Genomic DNA, 15,594 nt, shown 5'->3' on the forward strand with positions numbered 1-15,594 from the left:
ATAAACAGACAGCACCTATGCTGAATCACCTACTTTTCACCTACACATACCGTATAGTATACATCAAAACTACACTGTCCTTTATTCATTCCTACTTTAAGTTGTAGGTTTTACAGTGTTTGAAATTCTACATTTCTTAAATTTATCATAGCAACATACAATATTTGATCCTTGTTTCTTGTGAGTATCATAATGAAGGAACATACTCTCATCTCATCTCATTATCTCTAGCCACTTTATCCTGTTCCACGGGGTCGCAGGCAAGCTGGAGCCTATCCCAGCTGACTATGGGCGAAAGGCGGGGTACACCCTGGACAAGTCGCCAGGTCATCACAGGGCTGACACATAGACACAGACAACCATTCACACTCACATTCACACCTACGGTTAATTTAGAGTCACCAGTTAACCTAACCTGCATGTCTTTGGACTGTGGGGGAAACCGGAGCACCCAGAGGAAACCCACGCGGACACGGGGAGAACATGCAAACTCCGCACAGAAAGGCCCTCGCCGGCCACAGGGCTCGAACCCGGACCTTCTTGCTGTGAGGCGACAGCGCTAACCACTACACCACCGTGCCGCCCAAAGGAACATACTGTATATGAAATATAACACCGTACATGTCCTGTTGGTTTAAATTCAATTTCTTCATGTTTCTGAAGCACATTAAAATTTTGCACTCAGCTGTATATGCAACCTACATGTTTGGACAAACTATCGTGCCCAGGATAATGAACATATAATATTACTGGACTGTTGTACAGCAGACTTCATATAGCACAAAATATGTATAACTCCTCTAACGTCTTATGGGAAATGTTGTGTAAAATCCCTTGTGTGTGTGTGTGTGTGGGGGGGGGGGGGGGGGGGGGACAAGTTTCTCATCTGTTATGGATCTGGATTAATGCTGACAGTATAAATCCCAACCCCTCCAATCTGCCACTGTTGGTTCTTTGACCAGTGCCCTTAACACATCACTGTTCCATAGCTGTACCATGTCCCTAACTTCCTTCCAAGCTGGAATATGTAGAGAAAAGTATTTGTTATACTGTAAAAATGTTTATATGTCCTATGATAAAAGGCTGTCTGTCAAGTTTAGGGTTCAAGAGAGATTTCTGTTATGCAAATGAGGACCAGAGACAGTTTTGAATCTATAGGTTGAACAGGGCCAGGTGTGATGAGATTTGAGCAAAGGGGTTGAGAATGGTGAAATAGTATTAAAAAAAAAAAATCGACATAACATGTCGTACACAGAAAATGAGAAGGGTCCAAGCCATGTAAGCTGCTATATTTTCAACCCTAAGGTGACAACGTGAAACGTAGAGGATATATAGGATCCTCTAACTTAATGAGAAATGTGAAGTGTTTATTGGAAATCCTTTAATGGTTGCTTCAACACTACTGATTGGGAAGGATAATAATCCCTGCGGCACAAATGTACAGTGCTGCATCTTGATTCAACCTACCTTAATGCACATTACAAATGCGCATCATGCTACGATGTATTTTTTAATGAAAAAATGGACGATTGTAAATTACTAATGCTTTCCGATCACATAAAAGTCAGTTCCATGCAGAGAATAGCTGCCCTTGGTAATTGTATAGTGGAAGTCATTTAGAGACAAAGTCAGACCCTCCTGAATTAAAGATGTGTGAATATCCTTATTCAGCTTTTGGAATTTAAAGCAGGCTTCTGTGGCTGCTTGCTGTCTCGCAACCTCATTGATTTCCCCCATCTTCCATGCTTGTGAGCGAGGGGGGTCAGTTTTTGCATTTCTTTTAAAGATGCAGGAAGAGACAACACCGTCTGGCTCGATGCCGTCCGAGAGAGAAATGATTTGACACGTTTGTCACCCTAGCAGTGAGCTGCTGGGATTTTAATTGTATTGGAGAATCTTGATTAGCAAAGGCTTGGGGGGGAGGGACGAGCTCAAAGCAATGTCATTATCACAGAAGGCTTGCATACCAAGCTCTTATGCATGCCATGGAAATGTCAGGCCTGCTCAGCCTTTTGTAGCATAATAAGTGCAAGTACAATGACTGCAAAACAAGTATGTTGTAGGGGGAAGGGCAAATAGCCTATTTACTTTAAAAAGCAGCTTTAACAGAGTCTTGATTAAAAAGTATAATGAGACAGGGAAAAAAAGCATAAAGATGATTTCTCCCAGGACTGATGGAAAACAAATTAATGCGATGATTGATTTGCTTTTCTTTTTCTTTTTTTTTTCTATTAGCCCACAGAGCATCCTGGTGTAATCAGCTGCCAGGCTTGTGCTTGCTGTTATTGATTTTCTCCGAACACATTTAAAGAACACAGATTTTAATCATTCTCCAGCTTACCTGATAATTTCACTGAAAGCCTGAGCTCCAGCACCTGGAGAAAATAACAGACAATATTTCACTGAAATGTCATTTCTGTCTTTGACTAGGCTTCCCCCTGCTCAGCTTTTGTCAAAAACATTAATGACTAGTTAAAGATCACTAACAATAAAGGCATTATTTCCTACGTTGTGGTCAACCTACTTCAAATATAATTCATCATTACCTTGATTGTTTCAGTGGTTAAAATGTGATTATTTTAGATAATAGTCCTATAACTGTAGTTGTGTTGTGAATACATTACTGTCATGTTTCACTATGTATTTCTCCTTCGACTGTGACAGCAAATATGCTTACTGCAGGAACTGATGTATTCAAATATTCAAACGCTGTATCACTTACTGATAGTTTTGTATTTGTATTTATAAATAAGAAATGTCCTTAATTTCATCATTCCATATGCGTATCAATATTTAATGCATGGTCTGAGAGTGGCGTGTTTATGATGAGACATCAGAGGAGTGCAGTGAGAGGTGGTGGACGCACACACACACACACACACACACACACACACACACACACGACCACGCCAGCACTGCTACTGAGCCTCTCACACAGCTGGACACAAAAGAGCCAGACACAAAAGAAATTAAAATTAAAGCAAACCGTAAAGACCATAATAAGTTATTGCTTAACATAATCCTTATGGTATGTTCATGAATTATTTTGGTTAAAAGGGATTTCTAGTGAAAAATAAATATTTATATTGTATTTTAAATAACAGGATTACAAAATTACACAACCCACCAGAGGTATTACTCATATAAATTTAAGACTGATTAGAAAAATGTCTGCATTGAACGAGAGCAAATTTATAGACAGTGAAAAGTGATTTGTCTTTAGCTCAGTTATGGGTCAATATTCTACATTTCTAGCAAAATTGATTCCTCAAGGGCTCTTCAAGTGGTTATTGGAAGCATTAATTTTCAATTTGTTCTTATCTTCCAAAAATGGTTCTGTTTAGAGCCCTTTATGAAACACTATTGTAGCATTCTGCATAGAACTTTTAAATTTTAGTGGACAATATATACTATGGGAAGTGATTTGTGACAGAAGGTTGCCAGCAAGAGTGAAAGGGAAAGTGTAGAAGACAGTAGTAAGAGCAGCGATGTACGGTTTGGAGACAGTGGCACTGACAAAAAGACAGGAGGCTGAACTGGAGGTAGTGGAGCTGAAGATGTTGAGATTCTCACTGGGAGTGACAAAGTTGGACAGGATTAGAAATGAGAATGTTAGGGGGACAGTACACGTAGGACAGCTTGGAGACAAAGTGAGAGAGAGGCGAGATTGAGATGGTTTGGACACGTACAGAGGAGAGATCCAGGGTATATTGGGAAAAGAATGCTGGAGATGGAGTTGCCAGGTAGAAGGAAAAGCGGAAGAGCAAAGATGAGATTTATGGATGTGGTGAAGGAAGACATGAGGATGGTTGGTGCTACATAAAAACATATGGAGGACAGGAGGGACATTATCCGCTGTGGTGACCCCTTAAGGGAAGAGCCGAAAGAAGAAGACGATACAGTATGGGAAATAAAAAATGTTTGTGATCATCACACCCTCATGTGGCTCTTTCCCAAACTGTTGCCACAAAGTTGGAAGTACGCAATTGTATAGGATGTCTGTGTATACTGTAGAATTAAAATTTCACTTTACTGGATCTAAAGAGCCAAAAGTGTTGCAGCATGACAGTGTCCCTATGCACAAACCGAGGTTGATAAAACCATATGTCCCATTCACACTCACACTGAAAACAGTTTATTTAACGCTATTATGCTGTAACGGTGTTGTGTAGGAATGGGAGCAAAACAGTAAATTTGAAACGTCAATTGAGCCTTTGCTAACTAGTAACATTAACAACTAGAAGGGCACTCGGTAGAGTGCATATCTCTACCAAGCCACATATTATCAACCTCAAAATCAAACCTCTTGAACTTAGCATAATACTAAAGCTGTACACCAAATTTCATCAAAATCTGTTCACTACTTTTTGAGTTATGTTGGGAACAGACCAAAGAAGACAACCACCCTTGGATCCACATACAGTACATATCCAGATTTGCATCAAAATCTAATCAATTGTTCCTTGGCCCATGGTTCGCCTTTCCTCAAAATTTCATCTAAATCAGTTTAGTGCTTTTTGAGTTACAGTGGGAACAGACAAACAAACAAACTGAGGCGAAAACATAACCTCCTCCAACAAAGCTGGCAGAAGTAATAATTTTTTGCCACTGCTCCAGTGGGAATTGGAACCACAGGATTAACATGTTGTGACTGATCGTGATATTGCTGGCTGTAATGTAAATCGCAATTGCTGGGGAAAAAAAAAACTAGCTACACCTTTGCGTTTTTTCTCAAGTGGCTTCTCCATCTTCTGCTCCTGTACGCTTCATATGTCTCATCTGATGCCTTCAGATCTGCAAATTCCTTCATATAGTAGAAAAATGTTTTTGCAAAACAAAATGTGATAAATAGCCTTTTCTTTAACAAAACAAATGTTCAGAAACAGGAAGAGAACTCTCTCAACAGAGATGTGATGCAGCTTGACTGGTGCCATGTTGCTAACTAGCTGATCTCTCAGCTTGAGGTTTTTACAACAATATGGACTTGCTCCCTCATGAAATTAAACATCATATCTGGTCTAGAATGTTTTACACATCTCGCTGAGGTGCATCAGTGGCTGAGCTCACTAATGCTCTTGTGGCTGAATGGTCAAATCCCTACATTCCAAAATCTAGTGGCAATCCTTCTCAGAAGAATGGAGGTTATTACTGTATAACAGCAAAGAGGGACTAAATCTGGACTGGAATTTTCAGATGTCCACAAACTTGTGCCCATATAGGATATATAGTGCAAGCTAAGATACATTTCTGTTCAAATATACATTTGTTTTTGTCTGCTGTCTGGTGAAATCTTGTATTTTTTAATACCTCTTTTTTATACATTGATTACTCACTATCTACTTCATGGCCTGTAGGCATTTCAAGCTCTCAGAGTTTAAAAAAAAATCAATATGGATATATTATAATATACTAGAAGTTTTCTCACGACATTATAGAACAATATATTTGGTTAAAAAAGATTTTTTCGTTCTAAATGAGAACAAATTTACACGGCTATGGTATTTTTACTTTCAGAGATTTAATATACAGTATCTGGTGGCACGGTGGTGTAGTGGTTAGCGCTGTCGCCTCACAGCAAGAAGGTCCGGGTTTGAGCCCCGTGGCCGGCGAGGGCCTTTCTGTGCGGAGTTTGCATGTTCTCCCCGTGTCCGCGTGGGTTTCCTCCGGGTGCTCCGGTTTCCCCCACAGTCCAAAGACATGCAGGTTAGGTTAACTGGTGACTCTAAATTGACCGTAGGTGTGAATGTGAGTGTGAATGGTTGTCTGTGTCTATGTGTCAGCCCTGTGATGACCTGGTGACTTGTCCAGGGTGTACCCCGCCTTTCGCCCGTAGTCAGCTGGGATAGGCTCCAGCTTGCCTGCGACCCTGTAGAAGGATAAAGCGGCTAGAGATAATGAGATGAGATGAGATATACAGTATCTGACATTTAAACTTTTATATCATAGGACAGAAGTGTCTCACAGTCTACAGTGCACTGCTGGTTACTATTGGCCTTTTCAACTTAAACTGACAGCCACAAGCTATAATCTTGCTATAATCACCATGATATCTAATTAACATATTTACATGATCTGTATTGTCACAGATGTTGAGTCAAGCTCAGAAGTGAAGTGTAATAAATAGACAGCACCTACTCTGGATCTACTTTTCACACACACACACACACACACACACACACACACACACACACACACACACACACACACACTATACTAGATCCTCATGCTGTACTTTATTCATATATATGCTTTAAAGGGAATATTTTACAAGTAATATGCTTTTAAATAGATTGTAAAGGACAATGTATCGCAAATTATGTACTGTATACATATACATCATGCTACTGACAGCAAACTTTAGCACAGCATTATAGAAAGCATGATATATATATATATATATATATATATATATATATATATATATATATATATATATATATATATATATATTTTTTTTTTTTTTTTTTTTTAAACAGATATTCCTTGACATGTGGTGCAGATAAAAAACAAACCATAAAGAACATTTCCGGTTAGATCTCACTTTGCTAGCTGTGCTTCATCAAGTAAACAAAGCTTCTATAATTGGGATGATGTTTGTCACAGGACCAGCTTCAACTTCAACTAAAAGCTGTACTGCCTTTCAAATTTTTCAAGTTTAGGTCATAAAAATAATTTTCCCTGACACCCAATTATTTTTGTTTATTGGACTGCAAGCTACTGAATTTGAATCACAGACTTCCAATTTTATTAGTTAAAAAAAATAGAACAATTAATAAATTTAGGGCCACATGGCCCTAAATTCTCCGCTATTTTTCCCTGCTTCACCATGACCCAATTCAAGATACTACGTCATGCATCACATGGTGGGCTTTCCCCATTCGCACAAGGCATTGTGGAATACAAATTTGAAACAGGAGAGACCAATGGAGGATGCAAATGAAACGTGAAAGACTGACTACAGTAATGGAAAATGAGAACAAAAGACGTTATGTTGCAAAGGAAAGGAAGCGCAGAACCAAACTAATACATTTCGGCAGTCAGCGAGCACCACGGTGTGATCAGCTGTTTGTTTAGCGACAGAATGATGTAACTGTCATTGCATGGTTAAAGGTAAACCTCTAGATGGCAGTAATGCAACACTGGATGCCAACTGCCATAAAACCCAAAAGAAGAAAAAGAAACAGATGGACTTATTCTGTCTGCTTGACTGCGTGAAGCGAGCGATTTTATGGAAATTATTTGCTCAGGAATCCCCTCAAATTAAATAACTTCCCAGCCACAGAAAGGCCTGATATTTTGTGAGATTTTACAGAAATAAAAAATATATTACAATTACCAAATTGCAGGGGGATCTAAATTTCACCGATTTTATGAAATCAAAAGGCCGTCTAGCTTTAAAGTGCATATCACGGGTAAATTCAGGAGCAAGATCAATGTAATTCTCCTATTTTATATTAAACTTTGGTCAAATATCTGTCACATTTTGCATTTTGTGCAATTTTCTTTACCTTGCGCAATACCAGAAAAATTCAATTGAAATCAAGCCATTTGAGGTGAATTGGTCTGCCTCTGAAAAAACTTGCCATTTGGATTTCCCGGGAAACATTGATTTTCGTGACGTCACGTGTGGGACACCTCCCTCTGAATCCTACGTCAGCGCTGGTTTGTTTATGAGAATATGACCTGGTAGTTTTCTGCAAATTTCTTCAACGTTATCACGTAATTATTAAAATGGTTAACAGATGTATCGTAGGAGGGTGTAGCAGCACTAATCTTGATGGGATTAGTACTCATCGTTTCCCACATTGCGCTCAGGTGACAATTCCATATTTCAATGCAAAATTGCTAGCTGCTAAACTTGGTCTACACAGGCTGTGCACTGAAACCGTGCAAGCTCTCGCAGCCTGCTGGCGGATCCGCACGTGACGTCACGAATCTGGCTCCAGACTCCCTTGGGATTTTTCCAGATGCGTTTTGTTATTTTATTTTTTTCTGCTGTAGACAGATGGCCTTGTGCAAAATTACCCTTTAAAGGGACATACTTTCATATATATATATATTTTTTTTAATGAATTTGGTCCAGGATATGCACTTTAACCTTTCCATGCATAGTGTCCACACTTATGGACAGTCACTTTAAGGCACGTTAAGTAAATATGTCAGTCAACTCCAAAACAATTAAGAGCATTACTGTAAATTAGCACAATCTGTATCTCTTATTTAGATTACTTATCATTCTCAAGCTTTACTAACTTTCTGCATTAAAAAAAAAGAAAGTTAAAATGTTTTTTGTGCCAGTCTCCACAATAAATAAATAAATAAATAAATAAATAAATGAATTTCAAATTAATATTATTTCAAGCACACTATTTAAACTTGTTTTACTCAGGGACAATCCATTTACTTATTAGTATATGTAAGTAATATTTAGGCAGAATCAAAATTCCGACATCATGCCATTCTAAGGAAGAAAAAAAGAGAAAATATTTAAAAGAATCTGAATATGCGTATAAATAATTTATGCATGAAAAGGTTAAAGCTGTACAATGATGATGTGGGAAGACAAATGAGTGTAGGCACACCATTTTCTTTACTATCACTCTCTGATGGCCATATTAATTCCACTTTGTTTTTGCTGTATTAATTGGGTCAGGGTTAGTGAGCAGGTAGTTAATAAGCAAAAGGCAGGACAAGGATCCCACATGAGAAATAGATATGGAGGCTTCTGGCTGACTTTTGTAGATGTGTAATCATCAGAAATAGAGCACCTTTAGCCATATTAAAATCGAAAACAGGCTTAGTGCAAAATGCCCATTTAAAGAGAATTATTTAAGCCATTAAAGACTCATATGTGTGTGTGTGTGTGTGTGTGTGTGTGTGTGTGTGTGTGTGTGAGAAACAAATATCAAATTTGTGACGTGCAGCAGGAGCTATAAAAGCCTATCTTGTGATCACGTTTCTATGCCAGCTGTTATGAGATGACATGCTGTATTAATGCACACCACTGTCCATTTTAATTAGCAATTTCAGGTCAGCAGTAACGCCTTCAGGCAGCGGCAAAGAGCAGGGATGTGTGAATGAGATCCCTTTCGTGTTATTTGATCAAAAATAGGCCATTACAAGCATAATCATAATGGTGACAAGCCTCATGTGATGCATGTTCCCTACAAACCATCCATTTTGAGGCGAGCAGGCCACGGCAGGCGAGAGAGCAAGAGCAGCGAGAGGAGAGATAAGACAAAAGCTGAAGGCTGTCAGAGAAAAAAAAAAAAGCACCATGCCATGCAGGCCAGGGTAATTAGAATGAAAGCTGGGGCCATCATTCTCATGCATAGAAAGAGGATGGGTTCTTTTTTCCAGTTATACCAAGAAGTCCATTAATTACGTTAATCACCACGACGCAAGATAAGAAACATGCAATTTAAGAAAACCAATGTAAGAGCAAAGTGCTAGGAAGGACAGACAATTTGCTCATTTTTAAATCAGTGTATATTAGCTATTGTCTAGTTCATGATTTTTGTCAAGAAATTAACAACACGAATGTGATATGTCAGGGTAAGAAAATTTAAATATGCTATAATGCACTGTTTTTTTTTAAATGCTATGTACTGTATACTGCATCTGTGCAAGACTTGCATTTAATCAAGCTGACGACACTAAGGCAGGGAGCCTGTACTGCTTGATCATGCTTTTTCCAAACAGCACTGCCACTACCTTTATCTCAGAGATTAGTGTTTGCATGTTGGCTTGTAAAATAAAACTGCCAGCATGTAAGAAGTGGGTAGTTGCATTTCTCCTGTTGTTATTTCAGTGCACTTTGGTGTGGGGGCTCTTCCCCTGCGGTCTACCCCTCTCTTAGGAAGTAATTGTATTCCTTTCCAATAAAATAGGCTTTTGTTGCATTTGCACATCTCTTTTCCGTCGTCTGGACCTAAGAGGTTGCAATGGTCCCCTGATCCCTGGGAAAGCTACAAGAAAGAAAGGGATAAAATGTCACAGAGAATTCTTGTCTTCTGAGATATCTGTGCAGGAGAAACAAACAAAAAAAAAAGACAAAAAAGTGGGGAAGGTTGGAGAGCGTTACATTTCTTAACTTATAATAGCCGTTTATCTTAGCTCTAGACTGACATGGTAGAATCAGGAAGTCAAACCTCTGGAAGGCATGTGTGTGGTGTTCAGTGTTTGAGACACAGTTTGACCTTACAGCTATTCTGCTGATGATTCACTTTGAGTGCAGATAAGACTGCAAGTGACTGTTGGAAAACACACACACACACACAGACACACACACCCTGCATGACTGGGTTGCTATTTCAAAGAGTATGATTATGAGAAATCGCAGGACACAATGTTCCATGATTCTCGTTACTCTAAACCCTGACAGCCTCAGACAAATATTCACATGTTATATCGAGAAGGAATGGTGAAGGGTGTCAGTTCTTTATAATCATCCATACTATAAAATGTCTCTTGGGACACATCATACATTACTTATGCATTACTTGTATTCATCAGAGGAATTTATTTTCGCTGTTCTTCTCAAATGGAAAATAAGCACCACATTTGAAGTGGCTTACATACAATACCTCCATAACCAGTTTCGTAAGATCCGGTTTCAGCTGCATCCGAAGGCAGCTCAGATTGAGACAGGAAATGTGTGTGTCATAATAATACACATCAGGCTGTTTCTGTGAATATGCTGACCTGCACTTAGCCTAGTGGACTTTGGAGCAGTGATTACAATGACAGAAAGTGGCTGTTGTTCATTACATCCTGCACTCAATGCCATGAAGCTCAACAACCTCAAATTCATACACATACGCTGACCTTACTGAAAAATCTTCGTCTGAGTGGTTACCAGCTGCCAAAACACAAGCTGATGGTCAAACCATTCAATTGTAGGAAATAACACGATAGTAGGGCGGCACGGTGGTGTAGTGGTTAGCGCTGTCGCCTCACAGCAAGAAGGTCCGGGTTCGAGCCCCGTGGCCGGCGAGGGCCTTTCTGTGCGGAGTTTGCATGTTCTCCCCATGTCCGCGTGGGTTTCCTCCGGGTGCTCCGGTTTCCCCCACAGTCCAAAGACATGCAGGTTAGGTTAACTGGTGACTCTAAATTAACCGTAGGTGTGAATGTGAGTGTGAATGGTTGTCTGTGTCTATGTGTCAGCCCTGTGATGACCTGGCGACTTGTCCAGGGTGTACCCCGCCTTTCGCCCGTAGTCAGCTGGGATAGGCTCCAGTTTGCCTGCGACCCTGTAGAACAGGATAAAGCGGCTAGAGATAATGAGATGAGATGAGAACACGATAGTAAGGCAATTGGAAAATCAAACATTTGCTGACTAATTTAGTCAAATAAGAAAGGAAGCTGGAAAATAGTCTAAACCATCGGGTATGTTTTGGTTCAGACTGAGCAGGATTTTTCAGCAGGGACCTCCAATGAAGAAAACCGTAAATGTCAATTCGAATGTTTTGTGTTTAAAATGTGGCAGTCGTGGTAAATATTGTTCATGGGAGCTACATGCTAAATGAACTAACTCACTTGTATGATTGGTGTCATCTGATAATTTGTAATGCTAATATTTGCACTGCACCAATGGATTATGAATGATCATCTTCTTTTCATGGGCAGCACGGTGGTGTAGTGGTTAGCATTGTTGCTAACCTCATAGCAAGAAGGTTCTGGGTTCAAGCCCAGTAGCTGACGAGGGCCTTTCTGTGTGGAGTTTGCATGTTCTCCCCGTGTCCGCGTGGGTTTCCTCCGGGTGCTCCGGTTTCCCCCACAGTCCAAAGACATGCAGGTTAGGCTAATTGATGGCTCTAAAATGACCGTAGGTGTGAATGTGAGTGTGAATGGTTGCTTGTCTCTATGTGTCAGCCCTGCGATGATCTGGCGACTTGTCCAGGGTGTACCCCGCCTCTTGCCCATAGTCAGCTGGGATAGGCTCCAGCTTGCCTGCAACCCTGTACAGGACAAGCGGTTATGGATGGACCTTCTTTTTACATAATTTTCCTACTTCTATGTGGGGTTGATGTAAATAGGTTTAGCTAATAGGGTTAAGGGCTTTGCCCAAGGGCCCAACAGGGTTCAAACTCCTGACCCAAATCAGTAACCCAGAGCCTTGACCTGTTGAGCCACCACTGCCCTTAGGGTTATAAATTATTATAAAGGGTAAAATTTGCACTTATCTTTGTACACTTATTGTCTGATTAATTAACCTACTTTTCACTGAGGATGTCTGGGAAAACAGGGAACCCTCAGTGTATTTTACATGAAACACAGCGCACTCTAGTGGTCACAATACTACTTTATATTCTTAACAAACCAATGACTATTGCCAAATAATGTGATTCCTAAAATAAATACTCGAACCTTGGCAGATTTGTCCAGACTTTGAACACATAACTCAAAATAAGTTGTTATTATTTATTACAAATTTCTCGAACATAGGAATAGTCATTCTTGACCGTAGATATTGGGGTTCCATATTCAAAAGTAGTAAAGCCACAAGCTTTCACCTCAAGCAGACGACTCCTCACATAACAGCGCTCACTCCATCCATGTACACAGGAACAGTGAGAAACTTCACACTCGACAAAAACAGCACAACTTGGCATAACATTGTATGCTAAGTGCTATAACCGCAAAGCATGCTGGGAAATGAATCATTCAATATTGTAAATCCCCATATTGACTCAATATGCACATGACATTTAACACAGAACTCAATATGTCACTCTCTATATTTAAAATGGTGTCAATAAAGAGGAAACAAGAATAACAATTGTTTCTTCTTCTACATGAGGCATTGCTGACTGGAAATGATGGCACGTCTAATATTTATGTGAGCAACTGCATGAAAATGGCTCTCCTTTTCATAATATGAATTAGTGCTGCCAATCAGTATGACTGCAGTTATAATCTAAAGTACAATATTAACTTTATCATTCCACAAGTACTCATTAATCATGAATAATGAAGTATTTACAGCTCCCAAAGACTTATAGCAATGCTAGACTCTGTAAACACCAGCGTGAGACACTGGAGCTGGAGTGGAACTGGTTGAATGTCACTTCCAGGGCGCATCGCTGCATGTATTAATGCCTCTAGGAGTAATTAACCTGGCCTCAATCTGCTGATCTAATTCATACTGTTCTGCATTTCATCATCCATATAAGACAGACATGGACATTTTCATTTCAGTTTACTTCAGTTTTTGAGTGACTTCAGTGTACATTCTAGCAAATGAGGTACATGTAGGAAACAGCGGAAACAACTTGTTCTGTCAGATCATGGCGTGATGGAACCCTCTCATAACTAAAGCTTTTTGTCTGCAAGTTATATTGCTGTGTTTCAATGACACATCTCATTTCCAGAAAAGTTAGGATATTTTCCAAAATGCAATTAAAAATTCATAGGAACCTTCATTTAACTGACGAAAGCACAATTTGATGCCTGCACAGTGCACACTGAAAAAAAGTTGGGACAGAGGCATTATTACCATTGCATTACGTCACCTTTCCTTTTAATAACACTTTTTAATCGTATGGGAACTGAGAATACTAGTTGTTGCAGTTTTGCAATTGGAATTTGTGACCGTCCTTGCTTAATACAAGACTTCAGTTGCTCAACAGTCTGTGGTTGCTGTTGTCTGACTCTCCTCTATGATGCACCATGCATTCTTAGTAGGAGACAAATCTGGACAGGCAGCAGGCCAGTCAAGCACATGCACTCTGTGTCTATAAAGCCACGTTGTTGTAGCCCATGCAAAATGAGGCCTGGCATTGTCCTGCTCAAATAAGCATGGACTTCCCGGGAAGAGACGTCACCTTGATGGCAACATATGTCTCTCTAAAATCCCAATATATGCTTCCGCATCAACGGTACCTTCACACACATGCAACTCACCTGTGCCGTGGGCGCTGATGCACCCCATACCATCACAGATGCTGGCTTTTATATCTTTCTTTGATAAACTAGATGGTCGTGTTCACCTTTGGCACGCAGAACTTGATGTCCGGTTTTCCCAAAATTAAGCTGAAACGTGGACTCATCTGACCACAGCACACTTTTCCACTGTCTTTTGATCCATCTGAGATGAGTTCTGATCCAGAGAAATCAGTGGCGTTTCTGCATAGAATTGATGAAAGGCTTCCTCCTTGTGTAATACAGTTTCAGGTTACATTTCTGGATGCAGCGGCGGACTGTGTTAAGTGACAAAGGTTTTCCAAAGTTCTCCCGAGCCCATGTGGCTATATTTGTCACCTTAGCATGACGGTTTCTCAGGCAGTGCCACCTGAGGGCTCGAGGGTCTCACACATTCAACAGTGGTTTCTGACCTTGTCCTTGACACACTGAGATGTCTCCGAATTCCCTGAATCTTTTCATAATATTATGTACTGTACATTTTGAAAGACCGAAATTCTCTGCAATCTTGCACTGAGAAATGATCTTTTTGGATCGACTAAAAATTCTCTCAAAAATTTTGGCACAAAGAGGTGAACCACGACCCATCCTTGCTTGCAAAGACTGAGCTTTTGGTGCCTGCTCCTTTTATCTTTGACTTGCAAGTGACGTCAAAGCAAAATAGAAACCCGGATGTCGGCCATGTTGGTGGATATACAAATGTGGGGTCAAGTGACATTCCATACAAAACAGTCACATGTGCGCAACTCCCTTTGTTTTTCCATTGCTTTAAGCATTCTTTTAGCTATGCCATATCTTTGTGCTGTATATAGTTGTGGTCACAACAGTACTCATCACCGAGGCATGTTCCGATTTTTTCAAATTCTGTCCGTGATTCGGAAAGAGGGCGAGGAAACTCTGAGGCTTAGTATGGAGAGGAGACGAGAGGATCAGGACACTTTGTCCAATGACCATCTCATCTCATCTCATTACCTCTAGCCGCTTTATCCTGTTCTACAGGGTCGCAGGCAAGCTGGAGCCTATCCCAGCTGACTACGGGCGAAAGGCGGGGTACACCCTGGACAAGTCGCCAGGTCATCACAGGGCTGACACAGACACAGACAACCATTCACACTCACATTCACACCTACGGTCAATTTAGTCACCAGTTAACCTAACCTGCATGTCTTTGGACTGTGGGGGAAACCCGAGCACCCGGCGGAAACCCACGCGGACACGGGGAGAACATGCAAACTCCACACAGAAAGGCCCTCGCTGGCCACGGGGCTCAAACCCGGACCTTCTTGCTGTGAGGCGACAGTGCTAACCACTACACCACCGTGCCGCCTCCAATGACCATTTCATTCAATAATTAAGACATTTCGTCCAAAGCCTTTTTCATACACACTATCAATTATTTTATATTTCAGGTATTCTGGTGTTCACAAATGAAAGCCCTTGCAAGAGCGCTGCTCCATGCCTAAAGATTTAATACAATCCAGTCCGCTTTAAAAATGAATAACTCGGCCAACAGAGCTCACAGTGGAGCCAAATTTTACAGGCACCTCCCTTTAAGCTTCCCCCTTTGAAAGAGCATGGTCTTGGGTTAGTAGGACTGCGCCTTGGCCTGGTATTCGTGAACGAAGCCCCTGCAAGAGCGCTGCTCCACGACTGAAGATTTAATATGCCGGA

This window comes from Neoarius graeffei, chromosome 9, assembly GCF_027579695.1.
Source record: "Neoarius graeffei isolate fNeoGra1 chromosome 9, fNeoGra1.pri, whole genome shotgun sequence".
NCBI classification, from domain to species: Eukaryota; Metazoa; Chordata; class Actinopteri; order Siluriformes; family Ariidae; genus Neoarius; species Neoarius graeffei.